Raw genomic sequence first — 10,258 nt, forward strand, 5'->3', positions numbered from 1 at the left:
TACATCAAAACAAAAAGAAATCATGGGCTAGAGAAATTGTAGAGACCATGTAATTGAAATCCTCCTTGCACACTGTAGCCAAGAGACAAGTACACAATTGAGACCACAAACTATGACCCTCTTCCCTCTTCCATTTCTCTCTCTCACACTGTCATTTTCAACAAGTTCATACTATTTTTGACAGATACAAGGTAAGTCATTTATCATATGAAAAAGTCCATTCATATGGTAACAGAAGGACAGCATGTTTTCATACAAAGCAAGGTATCTGGTTAGTCTCTGTACTTGCTTGTGATCATACGGTACATTTTTTACCAGGAATTTTCTTTATCATATGATGATTGTCTTCAGGGCAATAACAACACAGTCTAGCAGTGCATATTTTATTCATTTACATACACACACCCTTACCTAACTTGCCCATTTGCCTTGTGTGGAGGAATCTACCATCATATGGTATACTGCAATCTTGCTGTGAATGTGAAAACAGCTAAGCTGGAACAAGGGACTTCTTTCATTATTAATTTGTTTCCTTATTTGTTTCTTCATTTTTGTTATGGTTCATTTTATTTTAAGAAATAAAAGAAGGAAAGCATATTAACAAACAGACATCCATCTATAAAATAGCATAAGAACAATACAAACAAAACACAGTTACAGACAAAGTTGTAGGAAATTAGCAATGGTTGTTGTATTACTTATTGGTATCTTCAAAGTGGTTTCTCAAGAAAACAAATAGAGACATACAAGATTGATCAAACAAGTAATCATCAACTGTTCCTTTCTGTAGAGCAATAGAAGACAGTAGTACAAATATGTGAGCTATCCTGTATATACCTACTTACATAATTCCTCTGCCTTTCCCTTCTGTTTTCCCACACCTCAGTTGCCCTTTACTTTTGAACATTTCTCTTTCATTTCACAATGTCTATCATACCCCCCAGTTTTTATTCACTCTTTCAAGTCTTATACTAGTGAGACAATAGGATTCTTACACATACAGGTCTGATTTTTTTCACTTATGAGTATGGTCTGAAGTTGTGAACATTTACCTGTAAAAGCCACGAGTTTATCTTTCTTTATAGCTGAGTAATATTCCACTGTATGAAAGTACCATAACTTTTTTATGCAATCCTCAATGGATGGACATTTGGGTTGTTTCCACAGTTTAGCAATCACAAATTGTGCTGCTATGAACATGGGTGCACATATGTCGCTGTGATAGGACCTTTTCAGATCTTCTGGGAAAATGCCCAGAAGGGGAATAGCTGGGTCGAATGGGACTTCTGGATCTACTTTGCTGAGGAATCTCCAAACTGATTTCCACAGTGGTTTCACCAGTCTGCATTCCAGCAAGCAGTGGAGAAGGGTTCCTATTTCTCCACAGCCTCGCCAGCATTTGTTGTTGGTTGATTTCTTAATGCTAGCCATTCTTATTGGGGTAAGGTGGAATCTCAATGATGTTTTAATTTGCATTTCCCAAATGACAAATGATGTTGAACACTTTCACATGTATTTATTTGCCATTTGTATTTCATGATCTGAGAAGTGTGTATTCATCTCAGCTGCCCATTTTTGGATTGGGTCTTTGAATTTGGATGGGCTGATGTTTTTTAATTCTTTCTATGTTCTAGATAGAAGCCCTTTGTCCAAGGGACACTCAGATAAAATTTTTTCCCACTTTGTGGGTTTTCCTTTTACTCTCTTGGTGATTTCTTTAGATGTGCAGAAACTTTTCAATAGGATGAGATCCAGTTGTTGATTCTTTGAGGTGTTTCATGTGCAGTTTGGCTTTTTGTTCATGAACTCTCTGCTTACCATTATGTCTTCAAGGTTTTTACCTACTTTCTCTTCCAATAGTTTTAGTGTTTCTGCTTTAATATTGAGATCTGTGATCCATTTTGACTTGAGTTTGGTGCATGGTGAGAGACTTGGGTCTATTTTCAGCCTTTGGCAGGTGGCAAGCCAATTTTCCAGCATCATTTATTAAAGAGGCTATCCTTCCTCCAGTGAGTTTGTTTGGCCCCTTCATCAAAAATTAGATGGTTGAGTGCATTTGTGGTTGTGGCTCTTTCTTCCAGTCTGTTCTGTTGATCCTCAGGCCTGCTTTATAACCAGTACCAGGTTGATTTTATGACAGTAACTTTGTAGTACACTTTCAGGTCAGAGATTGTGAGTCCACCTGACTTGTCCTTGTTGCCCAGGAATGCTTTTCCTATTCTGGGTCTCTTTTGGCTCCAGATGAATTTAAGAAATGTTTTCTCTAGATCTGTGAGGTATGCTAAAGGTAGTTTAATGGGAATTGCTTTGAATCTGTACAACAATTTTGGTAGTGTGACCATTTTCACAATGTTGGTTCTTCCTATCCATGAGCAAGGGATATTTTTCCATTTACTGAAAGCCTCTTTGATCTCTTTTTTCAGAGTACTGTAGTTTTCATTGAGTAGGTCTTTTACTTCTTTTGTTAGATTGACTCCTAAATATTTCAGTTTCTTCAATGCTATTGTAAAAGGTATGGTTTCCTTAATTTCTCTCTCAGTCTGTTTGTTGTTTGTGTATAGGAATGCTATCAATTTTTGGGCGTTGACTTTGTATCCAGCTACACTGCTGAATTTGTTAATTAATTAAAGTAGTCTTCTTGTGGAGTCTTTGGGGTCTTCCATGTAAAGTATCATGTCATCTGCAAATAGTGACAGTTTTTCTTCTTCCTTTCCAAAGCTTATTTCTTTTATTTCTCTCTCTTGTCTAATTGCTCTAGCTAATGGTTCCAGAATTATGTTGAACCAGAGTGGGGACAGCAAACATCCTTGTTTTGTTCCTGATTTTAAAGTAAAAGCTTTCAGTTTTTGTCCATTTAAAATGATGTTGGCTGTTGGATTGTCATAGATGGCTTTGATCAGGATGAGGTAAAGACCATCTATTCCTATTTTTTGTAGAGTGTTTATCATGAATGCATGTTGGACTTTGTTGAAAGCTTTTTCTGCATCTATTGATATGATCATGTGGTTTTTGTCTTTCACTGTATTGATATGGTGCATGATATTTATTGATTTGTGAATATTGAACCAACCCTGCATTCCTGGGTTGGTTCAGACTTGGTAATGATGCATGATTTTCTTGATGATTCACTGCATTCTATTTGCTAGTATTTTATTGAGTATATTTGGATCTATACTCATTAGGGAGACTGGTCTGTAGTTCTCTTACTTGGCTGGGTCTCTCTCTCGTTTTGGTATCAGTATAATACTTGCCTCCAGAAATGAGTTAAGGAGAATTACTTCCTTTTCAATTTCATTAACAAGTTTGAGCAGTGTTGATATCAAATCTTCTCTGAATTCCTTGTAAAATTCTGCTGTGAATCCATCATGGATCATGGGCTTTTCTTTGTGGGTAAGTTTTTAAACACATTTTCAATCTCATTAATTGATATTGGGTTGTTCAGGATTTTTATATCTTCTTGACTCAACCTCAGTAATTCATACATATCTAGGAATCTGTGCATCTCTTCTGAGTTTTCCATCCTATGGGAGTAAAGATTTTCAAAATAGATATTAATGGTCTTCTGAATTTCTGTAGAATCTGTAGTGATTTCATCCTTTTCATTCCTTATTGCATGAATCTGAGTTATTTCCTTCCTTTTTTTGATAAGGTTGGCTAGGGGTTTATCAATTTTATTTATTCTTTCAAAGAAACAACTCTTTGATTCATTTATTTTTTGGAGTGTTTTGTTCATCTCAATTGCTTTAATTTCTGCCTTGATATTTATAATCTCCTCCCTTCTTTGGGCTTTGGGCTGGACTTGTTCTTCTTTTTCTAAAAGTTTAAGGTGAAGCATTAGGCTATTTATTTGTTTTCTTTCTGTTTTCCTTAAGTGTGAGTTCACTGCTAAATTTCGCTCTGAGGACTGCTTTCATTGTATCCCACATGTTCAGGTAAGTTGTATTTACATCTTCATTTGTTTGTAGGTATTTCTTAATTCCTCTTTAATTTCTTCTGTGACCCATTGGTTTTTCGGGAGGTTATTCTTTAATTTCCAAGTGTTTATGGAGTTTTTGGAGTTCCTTTCGTCGTTAATTTCCAATTTCATTGCACTGTGGTCAGATAATATGCATGGGATAATTTCAATTCTTTTGCATTTCAGAAGGTATGCTCTATGAGCTAGGATGTGGTCTATTTTAGAGAAAGACCCATGTACTGCTGAGAAAAATGTGTATTCTGATGTGGTGGGGTGGAACACTCTGTATACATCTACTAAGTCCATTTGTTTGCAGCTTTCATTCAGATCTATTATTTGCTTTCTGATTTTTTGTCCAGTTGACCTATCTCTTTGTGTCAAAGGGGTGTTGAGGTCCCCTGTTACAATAGTGTTATTAATTATATGGGTTTTTGTGCCTGTTAAGATTTGTCTTCTATAACTTGGAGCTCTAATATTTGGTGCATATGTGTTTATAATTGTTGTCTCATCATCTTGCAGTTTCCCCCTGACCAGTATGTAGTGACCTTCTTTATCTCTTTTGATTGTTGTCAGTTTGAAGTTTACACTGTCTGCAAACAGAATAGCTACCCCTGCTTTTTTCTGGGTTCCTGTTGCATGGAGGAATGTTTACCATCCTTTTACTTTTAGTCTATGGATATCCTTTTGAGTAATATGTGTTTCCTGTATACAGCATATTGTTGGGTTTTGTTTTTTAATCAATTTTGCCAGTGTGTTTCTTCTGACTGGTAAATTGAGGCCATTTGCATTTATACATGTAAATACACATATACAACCAATATGCGTTGATTTATCATTATCATGTTGTTTACATGTTATTTACTTGCTGTTGGTTTCCTACTTTTTCCTCCCTGTGTATTTGCTTGCTTTTCTTGGCGGTTCCCTTCTATTGTTGTTCTTGAAATTGCATTCATGTTTTTCTCTGTCTAGAATATCTTTTAGTACTCTTTGCAACAATGGTTTGGCACTCATGAAGTTCTTCAGTTCTTCTTTGCTGTGGAAATATTTTATTTCTCCATTGAATTTGAAGGAAAGCTTTGCAGGGTACATCAGTCTTGTTTGGAAGCTGTTTTGTCTCAGGACCTGTAATACTTCACTCCAAGCTCTTCTCAATTGGATGGTTTGTGTTGAGAAGTCTGTCATGATTCTGATGGGCTTTCCTTTATACATGATCTGTTTCTATTCTTCAGCAGCTTTTAGTATTCTATTCTTTTGCTGGAGATCTGGAATCTTGAGTATAATATATCTGGGTGTAGTTTTAGTTTGGTTACGGTTAGTTGGAGTTCTATATGCCTCATTTACCATATGTCAGGTTCTGTTTCCATGCTTGGGAAATTTTCTGCTATTATTTCTGTAAGTATACTTTTTATGTCATTTGTGTTGCCCCCTGCTGTTTCATTGAGTCCTGTCTGTTATACATTATTCCTCTTTGCCTCGTCTTGCAGCTGTTGAATTGATTTTTCCTGGTTCCTTGTTAATTTAAGAGATCCTTTCTTTCACGGTCCATAGCTGCCATGCTGTCTTCAAAATCTGAAATTCTATCTTTGGCTTCATTCAAGTGGTTTGGGCAGCTTTCACTGGAAGTTTTGATGTCCTGGATATCTCTTTGAATCTGGTTCATGTGTCCTAATTCATTTCTATATTTTTCATTTAACATTTCCATCCATTGCCTATGTTCATATATCTTTTTTTTATAAGTTTCTTGTTTAGATGTGCTGAGGAGTTCTTTCATTATTATTGTCATTTCATTTTCTGCCTGAGAGATTATTTCTGATCTGATCTCTTCTATGTCCTAATGGAGCTGTTTCTTCACTTCCATTGCAATCATTTCAGCAATTTCGGGAGTGTGTTTACCAAGTTCTCCTATGTCGATGTCTCCTGGACTTGTTCTGAGAGGGGTGGAGTTCTGAGATTATGTTTTAGTCCTTCGTATTGCCATGTATGATGTTGATGGTAAAGCGCTCAGTCCTTTTCCTTCCTGGGAGCTCAGCATAGGTCACTAATGTTCCTAATTTTCCTGGTGGTCAAACTTGCCCCTCAGTGTCCGCTGCTGTGTGCTGTTTAGTCTGGGTTCTTCCAGCACATGGTGAAGTTTACCTAGTTCTCCCAGGTCTCAGATGCCAATCATGATGTTGTCAGCTCACAGACAATCTGATCCAGTGTCCCCTATGAGCTCAAGGCATGAGTATGAACCAGAAGTGGTCTGCACTGGTGGCGTGATCACAGGCCACTTGATCTTGTGACTCCAGGGAGTTCAGGGTGAAGGTAGAGTCCAGACATGGACTATGCGGTCTACAGTTCATGGACTGCCTGATTCTGTGTCTGCAGGCTTTCACCGCAAGCACAGAAGCCACAGGTGGGCTGCACTGGCAGTGATCACAGACCACCTGTTTCTCTGCTCTCACCGAGACATGAACCCTGGAACCCAGACATGAATCACAGCTTCAGCAGTTTCATGGACCACCTGCTCTGGGGCTTCATGTGTCACTGGGCATGCGCAGAAGTGCCCCTGGCAAAGCCCGGTGTTAGCAGGTTTGTGGGTCCCTTGAGACAGTCTCCTGTGTGTCTTGGGTGCATGGAGGGTGGAGACACAGACTGCAATGGTGACAGCCTTCTGGGACGCCTGCTCTTTTCCCAGGAAGTAGATGGGGGCGCTATTTGGTTCTCATGGCGTTCAGCTGCAAACCATGGTGTGAGCAGATCCTGGGCCTCCTGATTCTGTGCCTGCTGGCCACCAGCGGCACACACAGGACCCGCACATGGGCTGTGCTGGCGGAGATCAGGAACCTCCTACTTCTCTGCTCCCACCCAGACACGAGCCCTGAAACCCAGATGCAAATCCAGGCTTCAGCAGTTTCCCGGGCTGCGTGCTCTGGGGTTTCATGTGTCTCTGCACACATGTGGGGGTGCCCCATGCTAACTGTGGTTTTAGCGGGTTTGTGGGTTTCTTGAGACAGTCTCCTGTGTGGGGGGGGCACATGGAGGACAGAGACACAGACTGCAATGATCATTTTTGTTATGTTAAGACAGGGTCTCTTTTGTAGTGTGGACTGGCCTTGAACTCACTATGTAGGCCAGGCTGGCCTGGAACTCCTGGGGATCCTCCTGCCTCGGCGTGGGAGTGCTAGGATTACAGCCATGTGCCACAGTGCCCAAATGGGACTTGCTTCATTTATTAGAATATGTTGAAGCAGGCATTATCATGAGAATGAGACTTCACATGAGAGTTCTCAAACAGGGGGCCCTGTCTGATCCTGAGGCCATCAGCATCATGTGACTTGACTACAGACTCAAGCACCAGTTTGGACCATATTCAAGCATTATGGGGCTGGGGATTTAGCTCAGCGGCAAAAGTGCCTGCCTGGCAAGCGCAAGGTCGTGAGTTCGGTTCCCAGTACCGGAGAAAAACCAAAAAAAACACCAAACAAACAAGCATTATGAGATTATTCTTTTCTCTGTGTGTGTGTGTGTGTGTGTGTGTATGTGTGTGTATGTGTGTGTGTGTGTGTGTGTGTGTCTATCTCTTTCTCCCTCTCCTGTGCCCTTTGCATTTTCCCTCGTGATAGAACAGAGGCCTTACAGATGCTAAGCATGCACTTACAGCCTTGCTGATGCTGAACCACACCCCAGTCTCAACCTTAACTTCTTTTGCACCTTTGGTCACAGTGTGAATCAATACCAGGGGAGCATTTCAACACAAAGCTTTGGAATCCACGGTGCACATTTCAATGACTTCATATCAATATACACTGTACTGTTTTTACCCATGTCTCAGATAATTCCAATCCAGTGGACAAGAATTCCAGACCTCCCCTGACTCTGCTGATAAAAGAAAAGTTCTCAGATGACACAAATGTAGTTGCTAGGTTCTGCACTGGGAATATACCTCAGGGTAAAGCACTTTCCTTGTATCCTTGAAGCAATGAAAAGCAGGCTGGCCTCCAACTTTCAGTACTCTGCCCCAGCCTCCAGAATAGCTGAGTTTTGCCCCTTGAGCACTGAAACAAAGAAGCCACTGTACTTACAAGGGCCCAAGAATGGAGAGTGGAAGACAGGGAAGGTAATTGGTTCACTTGTGCAGACAAAATCCAGTAAACGTCTATTTTGAAACCCACCTTAAATTCCACAATTTTAGACCTCCAGGGCCAGACTGTCCTGTTTTCAGGTGAACTTTCTCTTCTGTTAACCCCACCCAGTCCTGAAGCAGCAAAGGCTTTCCTCTCCAGTGGATGGTGGACGGCCCTCTTATTCTGGAGCTCTCCCTGCTTCATGTCATTGCCCCTCTGCACTGCAGCCAACATCGGTTGAGTGTAAGCTCAGTTTTGCTTCTCCACTGCTTATAAAAGTACTCTGAGTTGATGGTTGGGATTACAATGTGCCAACTGCTAACGACACGTAGTGCCCATTATTTGGAGGTCCAAAATTAACCTCTGAGTGCTCTCTCCACTCAAAACCCACCATCAAATCTGACATGAGATCAGCAGCCCTGCTTTTAATACTATTATTCTGAGGTAAGTTGGTCCTGTGCTGACAACTTCCTTCGCTGTGTTCATGTAAAAGTCCTCTGGGGCAACAGCGCATCAGATACTGTCCTTCTGCAGGTAATGCTGCCAGAGAAATGGCAAGGAAAGCTGGAGCAACTGCGGCCAGACGTGAGGCTGGGCCTCAGGAGTCTCAGCTCTGTCTCTGCTGGCTGAACTTGGGCAAGCTATTTTGCATCATTTGGGCCAACTGTGCAACGAGGAAAAGATGAGTAGTTGGCAAAGTGAGGAATACTTTGTCCGCAATGCCCGAATGTGCTAGCAAGCTGCAAGAAGGATGCTTAGGACTTTCTCCAGGCCCTCTAAGATTGTTAGTCCGCAGCATGGAGCTTCTCTTTCCAGGATCTCCCAAGAGGCGATGCTGAGAGAGGACTGAATGACAATATGTGTTCTAGTCTGTCCTCTATAGACAAGATGATTTCATTATTTCTCTTTGTGCTTTTGTCAAAGCTAAAGGAACAGTGATAACCCCTTACTGCAGAAATGGCTGTGGGAGGCTCAAGACAGTTTCCAAAGTGAGTCTAAAGGGAAAGCAAGAGCCAGTTGTGAGGATGTGCTTGGTTCCTAGCATTTAGGAGGCTGATGCAGAAGGGCTGCAATGAGTTTGAGAATAACCTGGGTTCCAAAGTGAGCTTAAAGCCAGCCCTCACTCCACAGGAAGAACCTGTGTTAAAAAAAGGTAGTTGTAGTAGTGCATGCCTAAAATCCCAGCACTCTGAGAAGCTGAGGCAGGAGGATCCCAAACCTGAATTGATCTTAGGCAGGATCAGTCTTGGTGAGACCTGTCTCTAAATTAGATATAAAGAAAGGGTTGGGGATGTAGCTAGTGAAACAGCCCTGAGTACAATCTCTAGTTTCAGAAAATAAATAAATACATAAATAAATAAACACACAGGAGGACCTCAGAGGCTCAGTCCTCCAAGCCTGGTAATAAGACTGGCTAGGGAGTCTGGCTAGAGCAAATTTTGTAGCTAATTTTATTGTGGCTACAAAGCTAGAGTGTTGCCAGAGGAGGTGGCAAATTGGAGGTGTGGCTTAGTGGTGGAATGTTCATAGCATATGTGAGGTCCAGGGTTCAATCTCCAGCACCAAAGAATACCATAAGTACTCATAAATAATAAAACTACTTTCCACTGTGAAGGGTGGCACATGCATGTAGTCCTAGCACTGGGGAGGATGCTGAGGCAGGTTCACTGTTTAGGTCTTAAGGTTCAAAGCCTGCCTGAGCAACATTGTGAGGCCCTCTCTCAAAAGAAGTGATGCAAGAGCAGGAAGCAAGAAAAAGTAGAGGAGAGGGAGGGAGGAGGAGAAGGGAAAGGAGCAAATCCGACTGCCACCACACAGCCTCTGATTTTTTGTGTGTTTTTGAGTGATACAATGGTACCCGTTTCGGTACTTCATCGGACGTGTGGTTTTGCAGAAAATGTTGACATGTCTGTGGGTGTGGGGAAGATGGCTGTGGTCATGTGTGTCACCTGATGCATAGTTTGTGAGTGGAATCCAAATGTTGCTGAACGTGTTTGTTTGTGAAATGAACAACTGGCCCACAGAAGCATTCGTCAACTGAGATATTCCTGTACTAGGGAACTGATCCAGGTCTTTCTTTTTTTTTTTTTTGTTTGTTTGTTTGTTTGTTTTTCTCCGGTACCGGGAACCGAACTCACGACCTTGCGCTTGCCAGGCAGGCGCTTTTGCCACTGAGCTAAATCCCCAGCCCCGATCC

The sequence above is a fragment of the Chinchilla lanigera genome, unplaced genomic scaffold (genome assembly GCF_000276665.1).
Source record: "Chinchilla lanigera isolate Chin_1 unplaced genomic scaffold, ChiLan1.0 scaffold00032, whole genome shotgun sequence".
Lineage (NCBI taxonomy): Eukaryota > Metazoa > Chordata > Mammalia > Rodentia > Chinchillidae > Chinchilla > Chinchilla lanigera.